This window comes from Mercenaria mercenaria, chromosome 4 (genome assembly GCF_021730395.1).
Source record: "Mercenaria mercenaria strain notata chromosome 4, MADL_Memer_1, whole genome shotgun sequence".
In the NCBI taxonomy this organism is placed as follows: Eukaryota; Metazoa; Mollusca; class Bivalvia; order Venerida; family Veneridae; genus Mercenaria; species Mercenaria mercenaria.
The window spans coordinates 42,040,271-42,053,977 of NC_069364.1; the positions used below are offsets into that span (position 1 = coordinate 42,040,271).

Here is a 13,707-nt window from a genome sequence, read left to right on the forward strand (position 1 = left end):
CTAAGTCTTGGGACACCCTAAATCTTGGGACACCCCTAAAATGTGGAAAAATAATTATTTTTCTTGACCCTAAGTTTTTGGACATGTATTTTCTCAGCGTATTTTTCGTCCCTAAGTGTTGGGACTAAGGTAGAAAAACGAGGCTAAATCAAGATGGCTGACAATTTTGAATTTCCAAATAGAATAAATAAATTTTAGTAATTTTTGTGGTTTAAACTGGATTAATTTGATGGATTTTAATTAAAAAGTTTGGGATATAGATACGTTTTGTGGTTACAAATGTGTTTAAGCTGATATACTTTATAAAATGAGTGCAAACGAAAAGGATAACCAAAACAAAGGAAATAATGGCGGTGCTAGGAGAAAAGAACAACAATGTGACTCTAATCAGGTAACAACCATTCCGCCCTATACGGGCCCGACTGGCTTCTTTCCACCTTTTGGAATACCTGTATTACCTGGACAGCAATCGCCTGAGTTATACCGTCCTCCGTTACCGTTTTCCGGTTACCCAACCCAGAGCCAAGACAATAACATGATGGGACTTTTCCAGGAAAATGAACTCTAGACTTAAATCAATTGAGTCGAATGTTTCTAAAATCGGTCCAATGGAACGTGATATGGCTTACCTTAAATCGCAGATGGTAAATATTCAAGACTCTAACTCCATGTTGACTCACAAAGTGCATGAAATTGAAAAATCCTGTCAGTTCAACAGTGCTCAATATGACCAAATTATCCGTACAAAGGAACAAACCGATCAGGATATTAACATTTTAAAAACACAAAATTCTAGCCTGAATACACAAATCCAAACACTGTTTACACTCAATTCTGAACTGAAACAACGTTGCTTAGACCTACAATCACGGGCTATGGAGAATGACCTCATTATATTTGGAGTAAACGAGGAGGCCCGTACTGATGAAAAAGGTAAGCCCCTTAAAGAAGATGTTGCAGAAACTCTCACAGAAACTCTAACTGAAAAACTCATTGATTGCATGGCTATTCAGGATGAAACTCCGTTGTCTCAGGAAAATCTCAAATTTGAAAGAGTTTATCGTGTTGGAAATCCGCTAAGAGCGAGAGAGACAAACAGACCACGCCCTATTATAGCTCGATTTGAGAGACCTAGTGATAGAAATACAGTGCGTAAAGCAGGTATTACACTTAACACGTTAAAAAAGGATGTTAAAATATATGAGCATTTCCCACGAGAAATCGAAGAGCGCAGGAAAAAACTATATCCTATCGTCCGTCAATTGTCTAGACAAGGGGAGAAAGTGTCGCTTGTCAGAGACAGACTGTTTGTTAACAATAAACAATACAATATCAATACGGGAGAATACTCCGATAAAAACGGCCGTAAATGTTGCGTCCGTCCCAGTGCCCCAGCATATCCAGGCCCCCCAGTGTATAACGATAATCCACCGCCACCACGTGCACAGAACAGATCAAACCCCATCGGACGTTCATACCCCCAGAGAGACCACATACCTTACAATGGTAGAACCCTAAACTTTGAAACGCCAAACAGGTTCGACGTACTTGCGCACACAGACGTTGACAGAACGTCACATAAACGTAAAGAACGTTCCCCGCTTGAAAATGACACTGAATTTAAGAGACAAAATACCGACGATAACCAGTCAAACGCTCATTGGGCAGAAAACCATGATGTCTTAAATGACCGTGGACACGCAATTCAACCAGATGAAACTGATATCTGTTGGGCTGATAGTCAGCACTCTATTCCAAGTGAGATTTTAGTGACCCCAGTGGGGGCCTCAAATGTGACCAGTGACACCAATAACTAGTGTTGATCAATCGTGTATTCAAAACAGTCGGACTAGTGGGCACCCACCTGTGACTTTATCGTATGACTGTACTAGTGTATCTATATTGAATGGATATTACTTTTATTATCACTATAATCTGTACAACTGCTTACTATATAATTCATTCATAAATTATTTCTATGCATTGTACAATGTATATAACGGGATTAACTATAATTGGACTTTACTAAATTGTCTAAATGCTGTGGCGTATTATCACAATTGTATACTTGAACTGTATAGAAATAGTATGGATTTTTCTTCGTTTAATAGCCTAAATACTGATGTTTTTTCACAATGCGTGCTTTCTAGCTATTATGGGATTTCGTTGTTGCACTTTTATTGCAGTAATTTACAATACTGGAACTTTTGTTTGGCCAGACAGTGTGAATGTCCTACTTATTACCCTACGGCATATTATACTTTTCTGAACAGTGACTTACACGTAGTAAATACGGAAATAACTCTAATGAGCAAAACTCTTTTTCAGTGCCAGTACGTAGCGGTCATGACGTTTCAAATGAATCAGAATTCGATTTATTCAATATTCTATCATTAAATGTATGCGGGTTAAAATCTAAATTAAAATGTCCCGAGTTTATTGAACTTATAAACAAATATTGTATTATAGGTTTGCAGGAAACGAAATGTGATGATCTAGATTTTATTGATATACCAGGTTACGAGATTTTTATGAAAAATCGGAAATCTACAATGAGTCGCCGCAAGAGTGGGGACTCGCTCTACTTGTTCGAAATGATATTTCTAAGCATATAGTTATCAAGGAAACCGATAGTAAATTGACTTTGTGGTTTATAATATCAAAATCCATATGTAATACTGACAACGATATAGTCTGTGGAATTGTGTATATTCCCCCAGAGTACTCTGATTTTTCTATAGAAGATCCTTTTTGTGAAATTCAAAATGAATTGAACATGTTTTCAAGAAAATATGATACCATTTGCTTATTTGGAGATTTTAATTCGAGATCCAAAAATTTACAGGATTACATAATACTTGATACTGAATTTTTTGAAAGTCAAAACTTAGATGAACTCTGCTCTGAATATAATCTAGAGATGAGTATGTTCGATAGGTGTTTAAACGTAAATAGAACACGTATAAATAGCGATAAAATTTCTAACAATTATGGAAATCAACTTGTTGATTTCCTAAAACTAAATTAATGTATATTTTAAATGGAAGAACTACTAGGGACATTCCTGGAAAGGTCACGTGTAAAGGAACGAGTGTTGTTGATTACTATGTTTGTACATCAAGTCTCTTTAAAAATGTGTTGTCTCTTCAAGTATTGGAATTTTGTCCTTTACTGTCTGATGTTCATAACCCAGTCGAACTTAATCTACGATTCAATTTAATTGATACCACTCCTGGTCAATCTGATGAACAGCCGTCAGTTAAATTATGGGATAGAAACAAGGCAAATGAATTTATTAATAAGATTGATAGATGTAAAATACAACATTTACAGCATACACTCGAAATTTTTGTACACGATACTAATATTAACCAACAGAGCGTAGATACAGTAGTTAACGATATATCGTCCCTATTTATAAATACCGCAAGTGAAGCCTTTAGCTATACTAAAATTAACAATGAAAAGGAAACCAACAATATTAAAACAGCCCCCTGGTTCGGGCCTAAGTGTAAAAAGGCAAGGAAAAAATTTCCATTCTGCAAAATATCTTTATAAATTAAGAAAAAGTAACGAAACAAAAGAAAATCTTAAACGAAACGCATCTATTTATAAAATTACAATGAAACAGTTTACAATAAACATAAGCACTCAAACATTAAGAAATTAAGAGATGTTAAAGGTAAAGACCCGAGAAAGTATTGGAAAATCCTAAACGGAAAAAACACGAATAAAACTGAAGCTGAATTAACGGATCTTTACAATTTTTTCAAAGAAATAAATTACAGTGAGGATAATAATTATAACACTAATAATAATAATATCATTAATAATAATAATAATAATAATGGTAATAATAATAATGATAATGATAATGATAATGATAATGATAATGATAATAATTACATTAACGCGGATATAAACAATCCTATTAGTGAAAATGAGATAGAATGGGCAGTGAAATCGTTAAAAAATAACAAAGCCGGTGGGTACGATAAAATAGTAAATGAACAAATAAAAGCATTTTTGCCTTTGATGAAAACTATATACGTTAAGTTGTTTAACTTGATTTTCGATACTGGAATCATTCCTGAACAGTGGACAATAGGATCATTAACCCAATATATAAAAATAAGGGCGACATTACAAAACCAGAAAACTATCGACCTATTACATTGTTAAGTTGTTTAGGGAAAGTATTTACGAGTATTTTGAATAAAAAAATAACCGATTATGTTGAATCTAATGATATTTTAAATAACACACAGGCAGGATTCAGAAAAGGTTATTCAACAACAGATAATCTTTTTATTTTGCAACATATTATTCAATATCTAAATAATAACAGAAAAAAATTGTTTTGTGCATTTATAGATTTAAAACAAGCGTTCGATACAATTTGGAGAAATGGCCTTTGGATTAAATTAATAAATGCTAATATAAATGGAAAATGTCTAAAAAGTAATAAGAAATATGTATAATGGAATAAAGTCTTGTATAAAAGTAAATTCAAATTTTACAAAGTTTTTCTCGTGCAACATTGGAGTACGTCAAGGTGAAAATTTGTCACCTTTGCTATTTTCATTATATTTAAACGACCTAAGAGACTTTTTTCAGAATAACAGTAATGTACAAGGAATATTATTGCAAAATGAACAAAATACAAATGAGCTTTATAATTTGCTAAAACTTTTTATTTTGCTTTACGCAGACGATACAGTAATAATGGCAGAAACTGCAAAAGATTTACAAGAAGCATTAAATACCTATGAACAATATTGCGATACATGGAAACTTAAGGTAAATACCACAAAAACTAAAATTGTAGTTTTCTCAAAAGGTAGACAACCGAATTATAACTTTACTTATAAAAATGAAATAATAGAAGTAGAAAACGAGTATAAATATCTTGGTATCTATTTCAGCAGAAGTGGGTCTTTCTTTAATTGTAAAAAACACATTGCAAATCAAGCAACTAGGGCAATGTACAGCCTAATAAGAAACTCTAACCGTCTAAACCTCCCAATAGATTTACAAATAGATCTCTTTAACAAAACAATCAAACCGATTCTTCTGTATGGATCCGAAATTTGGGGATTTGGAAATATAGAGATAATAGAAAGGGTCCAACTAAAATTTTTAAAATATATAATGAAATTAAAACGGTCTACCGCAAGTTATTTTATTTATGGTGAAACAGGATGTAAGCCATTATCATTAGATATTGAAGAAAGAATGATCTCATTTTGGTCAAAAATATGTACCATTGAAGAAGGTGATACACCGAAGAAATTGTCGTATTTTGTATATAAAAATATTTTTCAATACTCCCAAAATATACCTGATGGGCTCCTCATGGTAAAATTCCCATAGCTTTATAATGTTAAATCAATTTTGATAAAATGTGGTTTCATAAATATATGGAATGAACATACTTTTCCAAATTCAAAATGGTTAAAGTTAGCAGTAAAACAAAAACTAAATGATTTATTTTTGAATAACTGGTATTCTCAAGTAGATAACTCTAGTAACAGTACGTTTTACCGTGTATTTAAAAGATCATTTGGAATCGAACTGTACTTATCAAATTTACAAAACTCTTCACTATATAACATGATTAAATTTAGAACAAGAAATCATAGGTTACCAATAGAAACGGGAAACTGGACAAGAATACCATTAAATGAACGTTTATGTAATTCATGTAGAAACAAAATCGGGGACGAATTTCACTACCTTTTCGAATGTGATCAATTTACAAATGAAAGAAGACAATATATTAAACCTATTTATTATAGACGACCAAACATGTTTAAATTGGAAAAACTTATTTGTACCAAGAATAACTCAGAATTTCAGAAATTGTGTAAGTTTGTCATAATAATATTGCGGAATATAAGAATGTAGCTAAATATATTCATTTTTTCTGTATTCTTTATTATTTGATACATTATTTTCTTAAAATGTTGAAAATGTCCGATTTTTTAATAAATGAAAACCACATATAAATGTATAAATGTGATTTTGTATTGCAGCTTCGTTTACATGTATTATTGTTGTAAATACCTCATATTGCATGTTTTGTACATGTTTGAGTGAATAAAAGAGATGTTCTGTTCTGTTCTGTTCTGGTTTGTACTGATTCAAGATGTAACCCAAATACCGTTATTATACATTGTATGGTGTTGTATCGATCAAAATATCAAATAATTATAAGAACCAAAGACTATTTTTTTTAACATTTTCGTGTCGTGTTTTTACTAGTAAAGTGTTTTTTACCATACCAGTTAAGTGTTGTATTTTTTTTTTGCTGCAGCCAGGAAGTCCATTTTCCGTTACTTGTTTATTTTTATTTACCACTGACTGGAATTTACCCGCGAATCGTACAGATATCAAAACGCCATGCCGGTAATTTTCCATTCCACGAGCACGTGCGACCTATCGTAATGTCTAACTTACAACGCCGTTACTTTTGTTCATCGACACGTATACAAAAAACGCGCGTCACGCATTCATTTTTTGCTTTTATCGCTTCAGATTTTCAACACCGATTGAGAAGTAATATAGTTTGAATTCTATAACGATTTTAAAAAGGTATCGACAGAAATGTTGGCAAAATTCTATAAAAACGGTCGAATTTTCATAAAATTACTTGCAAAATTTCAAACAACGCGATCCTAAATACTTATTTCTTTCTAAAAGTAAATAAATGATACAAACTATGGGCATAAAATTCAGACTTTTGACCAGAAAGTACAAAAAAACAGAATAGAAAAATCTTAAATAATGAAAAGGCGACAGCAATTTAAAAATATGAAGTAAAACGATTTTTTGGCAAACAGATTTCTGTTACGTGAACTCGTGAACGTAAATAGAAAATGCGGTTAAAAAACAAAAACAATAATGATGTTGTTGCGTATTTTTAATAAGTTTTGAATGAATCTTTGTACATGTACATGTATTTTTTGACACGACACTTTATAATAAGATATTCTTCTCAAACCATTTTGTAATTTCCTTGAGGGCAAATAGGTCACAGAGGTAAGATATCCGCTATTATAGTTTGACACGTTTACCTGTCAGTTTTTACGGGATATTGCACATTCGCTTTAACAAATTAAAAAGAAGCTTTTTTTTTTTATTGATTGTTACAACACTAGATCTACTTCTCAGCACTTAAGAACCGAGGCGGTACGATCAAACAGTGATGTGCAACATGGCGCGAAAACATGACGTAATGCCATGAAAATCTCGGGGAAACTATACCGCTTTGATCTCCACTTCTAATGTCATGATATTGACACACTTCTTTTAGCTCTTTGAGGGGGTGTTAATCGATGATGAAAACAAGGCCAATTACTTTGTTTATCAACAGAATAATTACCCATAATCGTTGTTGTTTTTTTCCGCTTTCAACACGGGTGGGTGGGGGGATGTTACCCGATGACGATTATTGTGTTCATATTTTTGGGACACTTTTCAAAATAATTATTTTTCGGGAAATAAGTCTTGGGACAGTGAAAAAAATAATTATTTTATGCTGTCCCAAGACTTGGGTAAAATACGGTAGGTTACATCAGTCGTTTTTAGTGAAATATTTTCGTATGGATCAATGCCATACAGGCAGCATGCCTGTTACTTGTGAGTTATAAAGGTCACACACCTTCAAGTCATGGGTCAAGGTCATATAAGCAGCAGCTACTCAATAGGCCTTGTGCCTAATATTCAGAAATCAAGGTCATACAGACCTGCTACTTTTGGGTTAATGTCATACAGACCACATTTCCATTATTCATTGGTCAAGGTCATACAGAACAGATTCCTACTACCCATAGGTAAAGGTCATACAGGCCAAATAAATGTTACTTAGGTCAAGGTCTTACAAACCACATACCTGCTACTGATTGGTCAAGGTCAGTCTGATACTTGTAAGTCAAGGTCAAATGGATCGTAATACCCGTTATTCCGGGGTCAGGTCAAACAGACCACATGCCTACTACTTTTAAGTCGATGCAATACAAGCCACATACCTGTTACCCCTCAGCCAATATCATGCAAGCCATATCTGCTACTCGTAGGTGAAGGTAAAATGTCTTTTGCCTGTTATTTAATGGACAAGGTATTACAGACCACATACAGACCTCGTACCTTCTACTTACGGGTCAAAGTTGTATGGGCAACATGTCTGCTACTCCAGACAAGGTTAGATAGGCCATATTAGTGTAATAGTTTAGTGGTTAAGGCAGCTGAGTTTGAATCACCAGCCCTGCCCTGATGTGGGTTTACACCCTGCTTGGAATGTGAGTCATTTAGCTAGCTTACAGGTCGGTGGTTCTAACAAGATGATGGCCCGTGCCCCAATCAATGCATGGGTCATCTGCTACCAACAAAAGCTAGAAAATTCACCACATAAGTTGAATTGTGTTTGTGTCTCAATCCCCTTCCCATCCCGAACTCGAAAAAAACACCAAAAGATCACGGTCATATAGTCCACATACCTACTACATATGGGACAAGGTCGTGCAGAATACATACCTACTACTTATTGGTCATTCTTTTGCTTGTTTTTGTTAGCTCACCTGTCACAAAGTGACACGGTGAGCTTTTGTGATCGCGCGGTGTCCGTCGTCCGTCGTCCGTCCGTGCGTCCGTAAACTTTTGCTTGTGACCACTCTAGAGGTCACATTTTTCATGGGATCTTTATGAAAGTTGGTCAGAATGTTCATCTTGATGATATCTAGGTCAAGTTCGAAACTGGGTCACGTGCCATCAAAAACTAGGTCAGTAGGTCTAAAAATAGAAAAACCTTGTGACCTCTCTAGAGGCCTTATATTTTACAAGATCTTCATGAAAATTGGTCAGATTGTTCACCTTGATGATATCTAGGTCAAGTTTGAAACTGGGTCACGTGGGGTCAAAAACTAGGTCAGTAGGTCTAAAAATAGAAAAACCTTGTGACCTCTCTAGAGGCCATATTTTTCATGAGATCTTCATGAATATTGGTCAGAATGTTTATCTTGATGATATCTAGGTCAAGTTCGAAACTGGGTCACGTAGGGTCAAAAACTAGGTCATTAGGTCTAAAAATAGAAAAACCTTGTGACCTCTCTAGAGGCCATATTTCTCAATGCATCTTCATGAAAATTGGTCAGAATGTTCATCTTGATGATATCTAGGTCGAGTTCGAAACTGAGTCACGTGGGGTTAAAAACTAGGTCAGTAGATCTAAAAATAGAAAAACCTTGTGACCTCTCTAGAGGCCATATTTTTCATGAGATCTTCATGAATATTGGTCAGAATGTTCACCTTGATGATATCTAGGTCAAGTTCGAAACTGGGTCATGTGGGATCAAAAACTAGGTCAGTAGATCTAAAAATAGAAAAACCTTGTGACCTCTCTAATGGCCATATTTCTCAATGGATCTTCATGAAAATTGGTCAGAATGTTCACCTTGATGATATCTAGGTCAAGTTCGAAACTGGGTCATGTGCGGTCAAAAACTAGGTCAGTAGGTCTAAAAATAGGAAAACCTTGTGACCTCTCTAGAGGCGATTTTTTTAAATGGATCTTCATGAAAATTGGTCAGAATGTTTACCTTGATGATATCTAGGTCAAGGTCGAAACTGGGTCACGTGGGGTTAAAAACTAGGTCAGTAGATCTAAAAATAGAAAAACCTTGTGACCTCTCTAGAGGCCATATTTTTCATGAGATCTTCATGAATATTGGTCAATGATCATCTTGATGATATCTAAGTCAGATTCGAAACTGGGTCACGTGGGGTCAAAAACTAGGTCAGTAGGTCTAAAAATAGAAAAAAACATTGTGACCTCTCTAGAGGCCATATTTCTCAGTGAATCTTCATGAAAATTGGTGAGAATGTTCAGCTTGATGATATCTAGGTCAGGTTCGTAACTGGGTCATGTGCGGTCAAAAACTAGGTCAGTAGGTCGAAAAATAGAAAAACCTTGTGACCTCTCTAGAGGCCATATTTTTCATGAGATCTTCATGAAAATTGGTGAGAATGTTCACCTTGATGATATCTAGGTCAAGTTTAAAAGTGGGTCACGTGCCTTCAAAAACTAGGTCATTAGGTCAGATAATAGAAAAACCTTGTGACCTCTCTAGAGGCCATATTTTTCAATGGATCTTCATGAAAATTGGTCAGAATTTTTTATCTTGATGATATCTAGGTCACATGTGCTCAAAAACTAGGTCACTATGTCAAATAATAGAAATAACGATGTCATACTCAGTTGAGCACTGGGTCATGTGGAGATAGGTGAGCGATTCAGGACCATCATGGTCCTCTTGTTGGGCTTAACGTCCCACCGACACAATTATAGGTCATATGGCGACATGTTTGCTACCCTTGGGTGATTGCCAAACAGGTCATATGCCATATGCCTATTATTATGGTGGCTGATTTCTGCCACTTCGTGTTGGCGTATTGGCGGGACGACAATACGAAAACACGACAAATTTTACACGCAAACGACGTTTACAGGGCACCGACACGACGTATTTATTTGTCGAGTTTTCTTGTTTTCGTTTTTGCGTCTTCCGTTAGACATGCGCACAACAATTAGTACTGAACACAACATGATAGCATGCAAAAATATGCAAAAACAACTAGAGAATATAAGTTTTAAGAATAAAAAAGAAATATTTTATTTATATTTTTGGCCGAATACCATTTTTTGTTACATAAACATATATCGAAAGACGAACGTCGAATATCAAACTAAATACTTTTGCAGTTTTTACTCCTCACATACATTTAATGTATTTTCCGACTCATAATATATCAAAGCCATTCCTTACAAGAATAATAAGAACATTTTGGTAATGAACAAATCGGATAAGTCTATGTTTTTGACAGTTTTTGTTTGTTTTAATGTTGATAAATCTACTAGATATTGCGAGTATGAAAGTGGCGGGTGAGCTCTTATATATATATATATATATACACATACGGGAGGATATCACAATTATTACATTAATTATTTTGGTGCCCCCATCGCCAATCGACAGGCTTAAAAGTGACCTGTACGCGCACTCCTTGAAAATTGCGGGATAAATATTTGATATACCTGATATTAATCCCATGACAACAATACAGAATTACATGTGTACCCAGCGAAGAAATTTTCTAGGATAAGATTGTGCTCTGCAATACGTTTAATGTTTTATAAGAACAATATCATAATTATAAAATCAAATTCCTTATTAACGAGCGAATTTAATCTTCATTGAGGCCCGCGCGTATACGTAATTATTTTTCTATTTCGTCCATCGGCCGGCTTAAATGTGACCTGTACTCATCAAAGTTGCACCCAACTATTTTGGCAAAGGAATAATATTTTCTCACAATTAAGACCAAAAAATGCACCAGAGGCCACCATTTCATACATATATGTCAAAAATGTCCCCGAATAGGAAGGCATGACCCCTCATGTACCTCAGATTTTGGACTAAAATGCAGCAGGTAACACTATTTCATACCTATATTTCAAAAATGACCGGAGAGAGACCCTGTGATTCCACTGTCAGGAGGGGTTAACCCCTCCCGTACCTCAAAATTTGAACTAAAAAATGCATATACATATATTTCAAACATTTCCAGACTCACCTAACAGGAGGGGTAAACCCCTTCCGTACCTAGCCGATGCCGCCTTCATTCTGAATTGGTGCCCCCAACCCCAACAAAATATTTCTGGAACCAGGTCTGTTATACATACACTTCATATTTCTTAAAACGACAACTGTCATCTGACATATTATTGTACTGTTTTATAATCTCATATCTCCTAATGCAGCTCAAGTTAGTGAATATAAATAAACACATTCTGAACTAACGATTCGTTCAAATAGAAAAAAAAATGCTTCTTAAACCCTTTTCCACGGGTAACTCTAGGTTTTAAAAGGGATGTTTGAAAAGTATTTGTCACGTTTCGGCGGGGCGAAAACTCGAAAATACGACAAATAAAGTATTAAACATGTTTTCGTGTTGGCGGGGCGAAAACATGAAACTCGACAAATAAGGTATTTGTCGTGCTTTCTTATTTTTGTGTCAGCGAGGCGAAAACACAAAAGCATGCCAAATAAAAGTGCCAACACGACATATTTATACCCTCCAACACGAAAACTCGACAGATAAATTGGTCGTACCGGCGCCCTCTAAACGTTGAGTTTTCGCGTAAAATGTGTCGTGTATTCGCCCCGCCAACACGAAAAGTCGACAAATTAGTTAGGTATTTGTCGAGTTTTCGTGTTGTCGTGTTTTCGCCCCGCCAACACACCAACACGAAATGGCAGAAATCAGCCACCACATATTATTCATTAGTCAGTGTCATACAAACTACATGCCTACAACTCGTAGTTGAAGGTCACACAGGACACATGCCTATTGCTCATGGACCAAAATCATTTAACCTACAAGTAACATGTTATTTATGGGTCAAGGTCACATTTTGCAAAATTGCATACTTAGAAAGAATTTAATTCGTGGTTTGCAACTGACAGCTATTGTGTTCTCAGGGACATGTGTTTGTGAATTTTCAATATAAAATTAATTGCTAGATTGCCCAAAATGACAGGACAAAGACATGTCAACACTGCGCCAACCCTAAAATTCAAAATTCAGTCAGATGGGGTATAGCTGCTGTCCCCCCCCCCCCCCCCCCCCCCCCCCCCCCCCCCCCCCAAAAAAAAGAACTGATACATGTTTCAGGCAGATTTGTAATAACATGTACTTATAAAATCTTGCATCTTAAAAGTGGAACTGTCGAAATAATTTGTATATTTGCTCTATTGCGAACGTAACAAGTAAGCAACTAACCAGGGATAGAGATTTTGCAATACTCAACTTCTTATGCTCGTTGATGATCTACTAAAACCTGTAAATCTCAGAAGCCAGGTAGACCTAATTCTTCTTGATTTCAGCAAAGCATGTGGTATGGTAAATCACGAAATATTTCAGTACAAACTCCACTTCTATGGCAACCGTGGAAAGACGCTGTCTTGGATAAAGATAACAGATCACAGTCTGACATCATCAATAGCTTAGAATCAGATACCATCCCCGTCTCCTCTGGTGTGCCCCCAGGGATCTGTCCTCGGCCCTTTACTTTTTCTTATCTATATACATGACCTTCCTGAGTATGCTTCTCACTGAGATGTCCACCTCTTTGCAGATGATACTGCAATTTATCTTCCTCTCACAGAAGCTACACATTCCAAATACCTACAAGACGACCTCATCCAGCTATAGAAATGGGAATCACTATGGGACATGAATTTCATCCATCTAAATGTCAAGTCATCCACATTACAAAAAGAAAAACGGAAATAGACACCAAATATACACTCCATAACACCACATTAGAAACAGTTTCATCAGCAAAATATCTTGGTGTCACAATCTCAAACGATTTAACATGGAAGAAGCACATAGATAACATCACCAAAAATGGCAAATCTTACACTAGGATATCTCCGACGTAATATTAAAGCCCACTCAGTCAAACTTAAATCTACAGCATACACAACACTAGTGAGACCCCAGCTCGAGTTCTCTCCTCTGTCTGGTCACCACATACCAGTGTTGGTATCGGACAAATTGAATCTGTGCAGAGACGAGCTGCTCGATTGGCAATGTGCAAGTATGGACGCACCTCCGGTGTTACCGACATGTTGACCACCCTTA

At 35.6% G+C, this 13,707-nt stretch overlaps 1 protein-coding gene across 1 annotated transcript in view; it reads right to left on the reverse strand.

The window, feature by feature from the left end:
* LOC123551545 (BLOC-1-related complex subunit 5-like) overlaps nt 1-13,707 on the reverse strand; it is a 256,821-nt gene that overhangs the window by 64,554 nt on the left and 178,560 nt on the right. The window lies entirely within an intron of this gene.